At 39.9% G+C, this 13,925-nt stretch overlaps 1 non-coding gene across 1 annotated transcript; it reads left to right on the top strand.

Moving 5' to 3' along the window:
* Positions 1–13,514: 13,514 nt before the first annotated feature.
* LOC126002827 (U1 spliceosomal RNA) lies at positions 13,515–13,680 on the top strand. The gene has a single exon (XR_007493452.1). It is a non-coding gene; the product is annotated as a U1 spliceosomal RNA (small nuclear RNA).
* The last annotated feature ends 245 nt before the right edge of the window (positions 13,681–13,925 follow it).

The following is a 13,925-nucleotide window of genomic DNA, read 5'->3' as shown; positions in this document are numbered from 1 at the left end:
GAGGAATCACTTTGCCCAATCTTAAACTGTATGATAAAGCAGTAATCATTTAAACACCATGGTACTGGAAAAAAGACACTCAAATCAATGGAATAGATTTGAACATTCTAAGAATGGCACCCAGATATACAATCAACTAATCTTTGGTAAAGGAATAAGATATACAAAGTGGAGCAAGAAAAGCCTCCAACAAGTCTTGTTGGGAAAACATGTCATCTGCATGTAACAGAGCAAATTCAGACCTCTACTTGTCTCACACAAAGATCAAATCAGAATGGATTAAAGACCTTGATATCAGACCTGAAGCTATATGATACATAGAGGAAAATGTAGGCAGAATACTTCATGACACTGAAGCTTCTTCTTCAAGAAAGAAACACCACTAGCAAGCAAGTGGAAGCAAAGATTAGCAAATGAGACTACATTAAACTGAGAAGCTTTCACACCTCAAAGGAAACAGTGACTAGGATACAAAGACTAGCCACAGAATGGGAGAAGTTATTTAACCAGAACCCATCTGATGGTGTTAAATTCTAAGATCTATGACATACTAAACTTAGAAGTAAAAGTTATAGAAGTATATGTGATATATGATATATAAGGTACTAAATTTAGAAGAAAATAAACATCTAATCCCATCCAAAAATGGAGAAATAAACAGACATTTTCTCAAGGAAGAAATATATATGGACAAAAGGTACAAGAAAAATGCTCTATATTATTAATAATCAGAATGATACAAATGAAAATAACAATGAGATATCATCTCACATAGGACCCAGAGTGGTGAGAAAAGTACATGCAAGGGGAACATCATACCAACTGTACTATCTCTACCACTCCTGGTCTAGTTTTAAAGGTTCCTCTCTAGAGCAAAAAAGTAACATCAAAGTAACATTTTTTGGAATATTTAATTATGTATACTTTCCATGTGGTAATAATAACTTAAACATCATAGTCAACATTGTCATCTTAGGCCAGGTTAAATTTGTCAAATGGCAACCCAGTTCCATTAGTGTATATTGATTTATACTAGTGTTTCTCAAAATTTATATGACCCACTGTTCAGGAAAACAAAAGAAAAAAAAAAAACACTCAGTCCTATCCTGGAAATCTAAAGGCATTCAAATAAATAAGAGAAAGTCCAATTGTACCCAAAAATAATGCTCTTCCCTAGATTGTTTCAGAGCCCTAGGGGACATGGCACCACTTTGGGAAATATTGGTCATATTTCAATTCAAATGTACCCAATTACACAGGCACCTGAAACTGCCCATTAAAACCCTATGGTAGTTTGTTTTTGTTTTTGTTTTTGGGCCACACCCAGTGACGCTCAGGGGTTACTCCTGGCTATGCGCTCAGAAGTCGCTCCTGGCTTGGGGGACCATATGGGATGCCGGGGGATTGAACCGCGGTCCTTCCAAGGCTAGCGCAGGTAAGGCAGGCACCTTACCTCCAGCGCCACCACCCGGCCCCGGTAGTTTGTGATCATGCAAGGAAGGGCATTCCCTGGTCCCTGCAGAAATTCCAGATTCTGTGCTCTGAGATTTTAGTTTGATATATAACTTTAGTTGGTTAATGCTCATAAGAAGCACAACCAACATTGTTACCATTTGTTGAAATTTTATATATCTTAGTATGAACTTAATGGGGTTTATTTATTTTTGAATTTACTCCTTCATTCGCTCTTTACTACTCTAAGCAAATATTGCTGTCAATAAAGCCTAGAAAATAAAATGTGGTAGGGAAATGAAAAATCATAAAAATACACTAATTTTTCTAACACATACACTGAAATAAATGCCTCCTCTATCTCTGTATGCATATTTCCATGTATGTTTGAGAGACTATGTAAATTCAGAATTTAAATATAGCTAAATATGTATGCTGATCAGACATTTTAAATTTTTATAAGCAAAAATAAATATATTTAAGAACTTCACTGTCCATGAAAGGTATAAATTTCATTTTTTCTAATAAATTTTTCTTCATTTGCAAAATAGATAAAACCTCTGACTTACAACTTAACTAAAACTTGGCACAACTCATTTGAAACTTCCAAAAGCATATTAACAACAAACGGAGATATTATGGTTGACATGAATATGCTTCATTTGAGAATTTTCACAGGTTAAATTTAGACCTTGGAATTTGGCCTAGAACATAGATGGGCAAAACTTTGATTTTTTTTTTTAATTAATAAAATGATAGATCCTGTATCTTGTCTTTGGGACCAAAGAGATAAGATATAAAACACTTGAAATGGAGAGAGGGTGCAGTAGAGAGGGAACTTGCCTTGCAAACACTTACCGGATTGGAACCCCAGAACTGTTTACAGCTGAATTGAATATCTGGAAACTTGGCCACATTGTTGCTAATCACTGGCTTTATTAAAACAAAGGTGAGGAAATTCACCATCCAACATAAAAATTATATACTCAAAAATTAGTTTCCTAAATATTATATTTATGCTCATTTAATATTCTATATCTCTGAGGTCTACTTCATGGAAATTCCATATATTAATGTATGATTATTTATCTTCCCTTCTCTGTTTTCAATTTTACTACAGTGGTGCTCATAATTGATAAGGATGGGAATCTTTGCACCACAAAATTTGACAAATGCTTATTTTCTCCTCCACCAGAATATATATATATATATATATATCTTATATCTTATATCTTATATCTTATATCTTTGATTTTGAAATCAATGAAGATTTACTGAAGTAAAGGAGAAAAATTCTACTATTTTTGATGATAATGGGATTCGTCAATCATGTAATGATGGGATTTATCACATATATTCATTATTTGCATTCATTACCTCCCTCCATCTTTCCCCCAAGTAGATTAAATAGCAACTAATACATCAAAATGTATTAGTTTGTCAAAGACACGAGGAACTTCTGAGTTGAGGAGCAATCAAACATTTATTTGCAGTCTAATTTTATGAATTAATGATTGAATTATAATTATGGCTAGGCTATGCATAGAGGAGTTGAGCAGAAATCGAGTTAAGTATTATGTAAAACTAAAATGTCTATTCATTTACAAAATATATTTACAATAATTTATACTAAAACATTTTTTTTAATCAGTGGTGTGCTATTAGCACTCTGAACACATGCACACACTTTTTTCTGCCTACCCACAAAAGCAGGATTATTCTTCTGCTGAGGCTACGTAACAGAAAAAGCGTCTGAACGCTTTTATAATTCTGTTTCAGGGCGGATGCAGTGGTCCGATGGAGCCCATATAGGGCTCGAGCTCCAAGAGCTCCGGAACCCCTTCCTCCCCGAGAGCCTGCACGTCCCCCTCCAGGCCCTGTGTGGCTGTTGCCGATAGCTTTGTCGTCTCTGGGCCCAGGGGGAGCAAGGGTGGTGTGGGGAGGAGGAGGGCAGGGCGGGGCAGGCAGCAGCTGAGGAAGATGGACTTTCTCTTGGAGGAGGCCCCTGAAGTCATGCTGGTGTTGAACTCCAGGCAGGGGCGCCCAGGGCCCCAGAGAAGAGAGGGGCAGCCAGTGGTGGAGGTCCAGAGAGGCATAGGGAGAAGACATAGGCTCTCTGTATTGGGCCTCGATGGTGGTCTCTCTGCAGAGGACACAGAGACAAGGATGGAGCAGGAGAGAGAGGAAAGAAAGGACCCCGGAGCCTGGCTGGGGTGATGGGCTCTGGATTCCTCCGACCTCCCTCCCCCAGACTCGGGTCCATCATGTCCCAACACACCCAACTGCCCTATGACCTCACAGTACTCGCCAACTGCCAACCACACCTGTCACCATGGCTCCCAGACCTTTTCCAGTGGAGGCAGGCTCCCCCCAACCCCTGAACTGATGGAGGAAGAGAAGAAAAATCACCTGATGATGACTTTAAAACACAAGGGCACATATCCTCCTCCAAAATACCGGAACTTGGCTGCAGAAAGAGGGGTGCTGGTCAGGGGCAGCAATAAAGCTGCTGGTCGGGTCCAGGGTGACCCTGGTCTGCTCTGCCTTTGGCCCCCAGGAACTGCATGACTTGCATAATCACTTGTGTGACTTGCAAAGGCCTGTCAAACCATCTTGCAGTGTCAGAAGCACCCAGAGCCCCGAGAGGACCTGCTATCCAAGCACTCGGGAATGTGACTAAGTCCAAAGACCAAGTGCCCTGCACCCTCACCCCCATGCCCACCTGGAGCAGCAGTCTCTGCGCTTCAGAAATACCCAAAATGAATCAGCTGGACTCCCCAAAGCCGCTCAGCTTCTGTCTGATCTCCCATTGGCTGCTCCACCCTGGGCCCTGTGTTCTCTGGGGGATAGTGTCTACACTGACATGCTTCAGAGCTCATGGCCTGGGACTTGAGGACAGGGAGAGTAGAGTTCCCCTGGCTCCTTACCTCTCAATAAGGGGGTTTCCTCCTCCTTGCCCTGCAAAGCTGAAAAAAAAAGAGGGCGGTGGGATTCTGGTCAACTCAGAGAAGCCTCAGGTGAGTCCACAGGAAGAGAAGTGAGCACAGAGTAATTTCTTCAACTGTTTCATACTCCTCAGTAGGCCCACACCCATGGTACCAGCTAGCTCTGCCAAGGAAACTCCTAGAATAAGGCCCCTGATCCATGGACTGCCTTAGGGAGAACCCTGGTCCCTCTGCTGAGAAGCTTTTAGAAACTCGTCTCCAGGAGCAGGAGCAATGGTACAGCAGTTGGGTGTTTGCCTTGCATGCAGCTGACCCAGGACAGACCTCAGTTCCATCCCCCAGCGTCCCATATGATCCTACAAGCTAGGAGCGATTTCTAAGCACATAGCCAGGAGTAACCCCTGAGCGTCACCAGGTGTGGCCAAAAAATAAATAAATAAATTAATTAAAAAAACTCCTCTCCACTGTCCTGAGCAGCTCCACAAAGGGGGGCGGGGGGGGGGGGAACCACTGTGTGAGTGGCCTCTACATGGGTCTGTGACTTGTGTTCTGCAGAACTGATACTCCAGTTCTCCAACAGCCCTGTATGTGGTACTTGATCTCAGACCCCACCACAGAACCCGAATAGTCTCTGAGTTTGATGTAATAGGCCCCCCTGACCCCCTATTCTTGGCTCTCTGGTCTGCTAGAGGATGAATTCTCTTTCTATTCTGGCTTTAGATTCCCCAGTCTCAGTGTCTCTCTGAATTGTCTCCTTCTGATACACTGTCCTACTGTGAAATCCCCAGGAACCCATCCTTTCGTCCTTACCTGGTACAAATGATTAAGTTTCTTAACCAAAAGGAACCACACAGTGTAGAATATGACAGCAAACAAGAGGATAATGTAGAGAGACCCGCTTTGGGACTCTTCCCTTAGGACTGGGTCAGAGGAATAGGGGGGTAGAAATTCTCCATATAGAGATTGTCAAACTACACATGCCACTTGCCTAAGGTAAATGAGACTAGTACACACAGGTCCTGTTTATATAGACATCAGTGACATCACTGGCCACTGAGGTCACAATAGATCACAGGGATTCCATAGTTATGGAGGCCACAGAGCATAGAAGTTTATGATTTTTAACTTTCCACTATCATTTCAGTCACATTTATTCATTTAAGTAGAGTTCTTTAGTTAAGTCTACTTGAAATCATTTATTTTAATCTTTTATTTGGGGTACATTTTTAGTTATTAAAATTGTATTACTTTCTTTAAAGACCATGGTTATGGGACCAGAAAGGTGGCACTAGAGGTAAGGTGTCTGCCTTGCAAGCGCTAGTCAAGGAAGGACCGTGGTTCAATCCCCCGGCGTCCCATATGGTCTCCCCAAGCCAGGGGCAATTTCTGAATGCTTAGCCAGGAATAACCCCTGAGCATCAAACAGGTATGGCTCAAAAAATAAAAAAATAAACATGGTTACAAGGCTGTTTATGACATAGTTGGTTTTTCAAATTTACAAAGTGGTTATGTTGAGTTTCAGTCATACTCTGTACAACACAATTCCCACCACTGGTATCACTAGTTTCCCTCCCTGCCTTCCCCCTGCCAATCCCCTGCCTGCTCTTCTGGCAGACATTTCTATTCTCTTCACTTTTAGATACTGTGGTTTGCAATACTGACGTGGTATCATCATCTTATCTCCTTTTAGCATCCAGTTCTTGTCCAGAGTAATTATTTTCAACTATCACTGTCATAATGGTTCATTCTCTGCCCTAACTAAACCCCCAGCTACTTGGGCCAAGCTTCCTACTATGGACTAGTCCTCCTGGCCCTTGTCTCTATTGTCTTTGTATATTATTACCAAACTATCTTTTTATATCCCATGAATGAGTGAGATTATTCTATGTCTATCTCACTTCCCCTGACTCATGCTCAATATAATATTCTAGATTCATCCATGTATTAGCAAAATCCATGACTTAATCCTTCCTAACAGCTGTGTAGTATTCCATTGTGTAGATGTGCCACACGTTCTTTATACACTCATTTCTGCTCTTGCACAGATTCTGACTATTGTTAATAGAGCTGCAATGAACATAAGAATGCAGTGGATTTTGCTGCATTGTGCTTTTAGACTCCTAAGGTATATTCTAAAGGTGATATGGCTGGATCATATGGAGGCTTAACTTCTAGTTTGGGGAGGAACATCCATATTGTTTGCCAAAAAGGCTAGAGAGGTTGACATTCCAACCAGCAGTGAATGAGAGTCTCTATCTCCTTGCATCCCCACCACCACAGGTCTTCTTTCAGATGTGTGCCAGTTTCTTTGGTGGAAAATATCTCACTGTTTTAATTTTCATCTCTCTGATGAGTAATGATGTGGAGCATTTCCATAGGCCTTTGGCCATTTGAATTTCTTTTTTGAGGAAATGTCTGTTCACCTCTTCTTCCCATTTTCTGATGGAGTTAGATGGTTTCTTCTTGTTAAGCTCTACCTGTGGCCTATACCTTTTAGGTACATCAGATGGGTACAGGGTGAATAGTTTCTCCCTTTCTGTGGTTAGTCTTTGTATTATAGCCACCATTTCATTTGAGGTGGGGATGCTTCTTCATTAATAAAATTCCATATTCTTAATCTTTTCTTCTACTTGGTTGGCCAGTGGTGTTTCATCTTTTTTATAATGCCCTATAACTGCAGCTCTACCATAAATAATTTTGTAACCATGCTGCTTAAATATTCTTTTGCTTTTTTACCTGCATTGCTTACTGAGTTATTGTATATGTGTATTTGTGGGAGACCTAGGGGTGTTTATCAGCTTACTCCTGTGTTCTTGGATCATCCCATGCAGTGTTTGGAGAACAATATTGAATGTCAAGGACTTGAACTGATGATGGGACCATGTTTGCCTATGCTTTTAGCATTGTATCTAAATACCTTATATTTTGATGGAAGATAATATATATATTGCAAATATATATTAAATTTTGAAATGAAATTTTATTTTTAGATGCTTAAGTGGTAAAAATGAGAATAGATTCTCTATGAATGACCATTTTTCTCTGCTCATCTTTAGCAATTTTCCAGAATTAGAGAAGCTGTGCATGCTTTTTGGGGGGGGTCACACCCAGAGACAATCAGGGGTTACTCCTGGCTCTACACTCCCCTGAAAGGCACGAGGGGCCGTATGGGATGTTGGGATTCAAACCATCATTCATCTTGAATTGGCTGTGTGCAAGGCAAATGCCCCACTGCTGTGCTATCTCTCTGGTCCCTGTGCATGCTTTTTGATCTCTCTGCCTAGTATGTTAGTGAGCTTATTTTTAGGAAAGATGAGAATTATTAGTAAAAATATCTCTTAAACAGAATTATTTGACAGGCTCTCTAGGCTAAGGAATTTAAAGATAATCATGTTCTATCTTTACCTCACAAATCAACAATCTATTGCATCAACCTTATTTTCTTTAGTTTTTGTCCACACCATTGGTACTTTGGTGTTACTCCTGGCTCTACACTGAGAAACCACTCCTGGCAGGTTCAGGGGACCTGATGGGTTACTGGGGATCAAACCTGAGTCTGTCCTGGGTCAGCTGTGTGCAAGGCTAACAACCTACTGCTTTGCTATAGCTCTGGCCCCTGCATCAACCTTTGATCTTGCTTCTCTTTAGTTGACTTTGACAAGGAATCCCTTCTATGTGCTGAAAAGAGCTTTCAATTAATTTAGGACTTTACACACAACAACATAAAGGTTGTACCTGGTAGTGTCAATTTTTCCAGTTAAGTTGTTAATGGACACAGCTATGCATGTTTAAAGGTATAACATGATGATTTTAGTACAATTACATCTGGAAACTGTACCAGAATAAGTTAAAATAGTCATCATTGTCATGCTTGCTAATCCATGTGTGTATTTCTGTGCGGTGAAGACAAAATAGTCTTTATAAACTTTAGTTACCCAATATGACATTACTAATGATCTGAATCATATTATAGTTCTGGTTTCAAGAACATATTTCTTTTGTAGCTGACATCTTAAATCTCTTAACCCAAATATCTTCATTTGTCCTAGCATTCAGTTTCTGCTAATAATTGATGATGCCTTCATATTCTATCTCTTTCTTTTTAATTTTTTCTAATTATTAAAAGAAATGGAATATACTGTTTACCTAACTTTGCTCTCAGAATACTTATCCATGTTTTAGTGTATTATTGATGTTAGAGTGATGGTACAGTGGGATGAATTATGCTTGTCTTGCACACACCTGACCTAGTTATCCCTGGAACCTCTTATATTCCCTAGAGGACTGCTAGAAAGTGATGCCTGAGTACAGAGAAAGGAGTAATCTCTGACCACAGTAATGTATGGGCTCAAACAATGAAAAAGGAAAATCAAGTGTTATTTTTGTTTGTTTGGTTTTTTCTTCCACACTCGTTTGATGCTCAGGGTTACTCCTGGTTAAGCACTCAGAAATTGCCCTTGGCTTGGGGGGACCATATGGGATGCTGGGGGATCGAACCTCGATCCTTCCTTGGCTAGCGCTTGCAAGGCTGACACCTTACCTCTAGTGCCACCTCGCCAGCCCCTCATGTGTTATTTTAATGTGATAAATTTAATTGATTTACAATTAATTTTGAATAAATTTTTCAAAATAATTTATCAAGTAAAAATGTTTTTGTAAATAGCAAATGTTCTTATAAATTGCAAAACAGCAATGTGAAATTGACAGAAACAATAAACTAAACTTGAACTTCTATGTCTGTGTAATTTCTCTCAAGATACTTAAACATCAGCAACAACAAAATCATAAAAATAGCATCCTTGAAGCCATCCAACAACTGTTCTTATTCTCAAACTTTCAATGCCTCAGGTAAGTACAGTTTTCTGGTGATTATCACTGGTGGTGCTATTTGTTTGATTCAGCCTTTTTGTTTCTTAATATGAAACACTTAAATGAAATAAATCAATATTTGTATTTCCTCATTAGACTTATTTTACTTCAAATAGTCCTTCAAATTCCCATCTTGCTGCAATGAATAAACATTCACATTTTTGTAGCTGTATAGTATTCCATTGTATATTCAGGATATATCTTCTTTTCCAATTACTAGTTAACTTTAAATGGCTATGTCAGTTTCGTGCCTGTCAAAAATGCTTTAAGAAATATTATGTTGAATACATATATAATTTTTCAAGTAATTGTTTTATATTCTTTGTACAGCTACTCCAAGTTACATCACTAATTCATGCATGAGTTCTATGTTTAAATTCTTCCGTTGTCCATAGCCATTCTTACATGAGTGAGATAGTGTTTAATATCCATGACTAGCCTTTCTTCTGTTTTTACAATTTCCTGGAAAGTTTCAAGGGTTTAGCATAAATCTTATTTGGAGATTTGAAGGAATTCACTGGTGAATCCATCTGAGCAAGGGCTTTTATTTTTTTTATTTTTCTTTTGGTTTTTGGGTCACACCCGGCATCGCTCAGGGGTTACTCCTGACTCTAAGCTCAGAAATCGCTCCTGGCAGGCTCAGGGGACCATATGGGGTGCTGGGATTTGAACCTATGACCTTCTGCATGAAAGGCAAATGCCTTACCTCCATGCTATCTCTCCGGCCCCGAGGGGCTTTTATTTTTAAAAGACTTTCTATTTCAATTTTAATTTCCTCAATCATGATAGTCTGTTCTAGTATTCCAGACCATCTTGTTTCAAGCTTAGGAAATTATAGGTGTCCAGAAATGTATTCATTTCATAAATGTATTCATTCATGGCATAAAGATTCTCAAAGTCACCTCTGTTCACCCTTTGTGGGTTTTTTGTTTTGTTGGGTTTTTGTTTTTCGTTTTTTTTTTGTTTTGGTTTGGTTTTGGTTTTTGGGCCACACTTGGTGATGCTCAGGAATTACTCCTGGCTATGCACTCAGAAATTGCTTCTGGCTTGGGGGACCATATGGGATACATGGGATCGAACCAAGGTCTGTCCTGGGTCAGCCATGTGCTAGGCGACCCCACCCTTTGTATTTCTGTAGTATCTGTAGTATCTTCCCTTATTTCATTTCTGATTTTGCTTATTAAATTTCTGTCTATTTCCCTTTTTGAGTGTTGCTAATGATTTGTCAAGCACATTTATTTTTCAGAGAACCAAATTTTGCTTTCATTGATCTTTTTTATTGTTTTTTGTGTGTCCAGTTTATTCCTGCTGTTTTATTATTTCCTTCTTCCTACTTACTGCTTATTTTGCTGAAAAACATGTTGGATTCCATTTCCTGATGCATTTTGCCACTCTTTCTATTAGCTACATTTAGTCCATTGCCATTGAGAGAGATGATTGTCTATCTTGCCTTCCTTCAGTCCTTATTTGAATGCTGGCTTTGAGTCTGTCAAGTTCCTGAGCTGCTGTTTATCTGTGAAACACTGTATCCTTCCTTCAAATTCCTTCAGAATGAAGGTCTGACCAGATGAAGTATTCCTAGCAAAGTGTTCATTTTATTAATTTTTTCACTTTATTTCACCACTGCCTCTGGGCCGGGAGGCTGCTTGTAATCAATATGTAAATCTTAAGAAAGCTTCATTGAATGTAATTTCCCCCTTTTATCTTGCTGCCTTCAATATTCTATCTCTATATGGTTTTATCATTGTGACTAGGATATATCTTGGGGTGCTTTTATTTGGGGCTCTTTGGCATGCAGGATATATGTGCATGCACTCTTCAGTTCTGGGAACTTCTCAGCAAGGATGTCTTTGTGTATTGCTTTTTCATAGGGGTTTTCTTCTTGCCTTTCTGGGATCCCAATGATTCTTAGGTTGTTCCTTTTAAATTTATCTCAAACGTTTATTTGGGATATTTATTATTTCAAAATATCATCCCAAAAGGTTTATTTGTTTATTTGCTTATTTTGATGATTTTCTCCATCTTCTGTTTTTTAGTTTAAGCCTTTTGCCAACTTCTTCTGTTGAATGGCATTGTGATGCAGCTCATCTTCCAGCTCATTGATTCTGTCCTCAACAACTATTACTATGCCAATGAGGGTGGCTATTGAGTTTTTCATTTCACCAACCATGTTTTTCAGACCTGTATTTTCTGCTTGATGTGTTCTCATTTCTGCTCTCGTATCATCTGGAGTCTTGTTGGCTTTTGTTTCATTTATTCCGTGGTTTCTTTGCGTTCGTTGAACACCTTACACATTTTGTTTCTAAATTCTTTATCAGAGAGATCTTATAGGTATTGCTATAAGTTATATCCTCAGAACTACCATTTGTATTAACTAAGTAAAGCAGTGTAGGGTTCTTTTTTTTTTTTTTTTTTTTTTTTTTTTTTTGGTTTTTGGGTCACACCCGGCGGTGCTCGGGGTTACTCCTGGCTATCTGCTCAGAAATAGCTCCTGGCAGACACGGGGAACCATATGGGACACCGGGATTCGAACCAACCACCTTTGGTCCTGGATCGGTTGCTTGCAAGGCAAACGCCGCTGTGCTATCTCTCCGGGCCCGAGCAGTGTAGGGTTCTGCATTGTCTTCACATCGTGACCTTTCAGTGTGGTGGTATTTTGGGGGTTGTTTGTTTTGTGGGGCTCCTTGCCTTGAAGAAATGTGGAGGCAGACCACACCCTTCTCCTGGTGCACCAGCATGAGATCACAATGGTCTTTGTGATTCCAAAAACTACCCATCATCACAGTAGCTGCTGATCTATGGTCTTGCTGCGTCATGGACATGATTTTCTCTGGGTGCTTGAACCTTAGTTCAAGATGAAGATTGTCCTGAGGCCTACCTGGGTCTCCCAGGAAGGGTGGCCAGGACCAGGGGTATTCCCCTAATGGGAGGAGCTACCTGACTTCACTGTCACTGTTGGCTGACTGTAGCCTGTTTTTTCTGAGCTGAACTGCTGCTGCCAATGTGGCCAAATCACAGGTCTTCTTGCCTCATTTAGTTTTGCCTCTGCTCACACCCTTGGTGCTAATGTCTGTGACATACCACCTATCCCATACTGATGGGCCCATTTGTATTCCACAGTCACAGCTCCTCCATGGGACTATATCATGGTGCCACTCACTGCCAGACTTCTGTCTCTGGGAACACTGCTGTTTATATTCTTCCATTATTGCTTAAGGCTTCACCCACCATGTTTTGTGGGGGTTTTTTAAGGGAAAAATCTCCCTAGGAACTTTATGATCTGGTGACTACCTGTTGCTTCTTCTGGATTTTTGAGCTCGATTTTCTGTACTACATTTATTAATATTGAAGCCCAGCAATTTGAGCTCTATAGAAAGAGTTACCAATGGGTGAGTAGTTTTGTATCTATATTTGTATTGTGTAAGTTAAATTTGAAGAAAATTTGCTGCTATACAACCTTGTTTTAGGGGGTTAGCAAGAGTTAATAAGTGGTAGTAATAAAACTTAACGGGAGTAAGGAGGTTTGTTAAGATACTTGAATAGAATATGGCATGTGTGTACATTTGTATACATGTGTATATGTCTCTGCTAACTTTTATATGTCCTGATTCCATTTACTGAATAACTGCTTCTCGTAAAATGGTAACAATTAAATTACATTAGCTTAAGCTATACAATATCATTTTAGTCTTCTTATCTATCGCTATGTCTTAAAAACATTAGTTCTACTGTGGACAATCAAGAGAACAAGTACAATAAGAACAACTATTTTCTGGGCCAGAGAGATAGCATGAAGGTAGGGAGTTTGCCTTGAATGCAGAAGGATGGTGGTTCGAATCCCAGCATCCCATATGATCCCCTAAACCTGCCAGGAGTGATTTCTGAGCATAGAGTCAGGAGTTACCGAATGTGACTTTAAAAAACAAATCACTACTTTCGAGCTGATTTCTCCTATGTGTCAGGAGCAAGGCAGACATCTTGGGCCTTTTCTGCTTTCCTGCTCCCTAAGAATTTGATCTCCAGCATACTTTCCTGAGGGCTCAGTTTCTTCAGAGGTGAGTTGTTAGGCCCACAGACTGTGGAACTAGCTGATTTCTGCTGTGTGTCAGGCGCTGGCTTCTCCACTTCACAGCCACAAGCACCTTCTAGCTGTTGAACACTACCATAACACGTAGAAAAATCCACAATACAAGTGTGACAATGGGAAAACAATGCAGGCCAATAGCAGGCATAGAAAATGAAGATGGCATACTTACCTGGCAGGGGAGATACCATGATAATGAAGGTGGTTTTCCCAGGGTGAGGCTTATCCATTGCAATCCGGAGGATGTGCTGACTCCTGCGATTTCCAGAAAGGGGGAAACTCGACTGCATAATTTGTGGTAGTGGGGGACTGCATTCACACTCTTTCTGAATTAAAAAAAAAAGAGAGAATGAAGATGGCAACTCTGATGACCCAAACACGGCCAACTACCTAGTTAGTCTCTCATATATAGAGTTTAGAGAAGAAATATGGAGGATGTTCACAGAACTCAAAGAAAGATAGATCGAGTTGAAAGGAACACTAATAAGAATCAAGCCAATATGAAGATAGAAATCAGAAAGCTCCAAACTAACAGGACTGAAAAACTCAGTAGACGAATTGAAAACCTCTTCAAC

This window comes from Suncus etruscus, chromosome 2, assembly GCF_024139225.1.
Source record: "Suncus etruscus isolate mSunEtr1 chromosome 2, mSunEtr1.pri.cur, whole genome shotgun sequence".
Lineage (NCBI taxonomy): Eukaryota > Metazoa > Chordata > Mammalia > Eulipotyphla > Soricidae > Suncus > Suncus etruscus.
The sequence above is the reverse complement of the archived record's forward strand: the minus strand, read 5'-3'. Positions and strand labels throughout refer to the sequence as shown.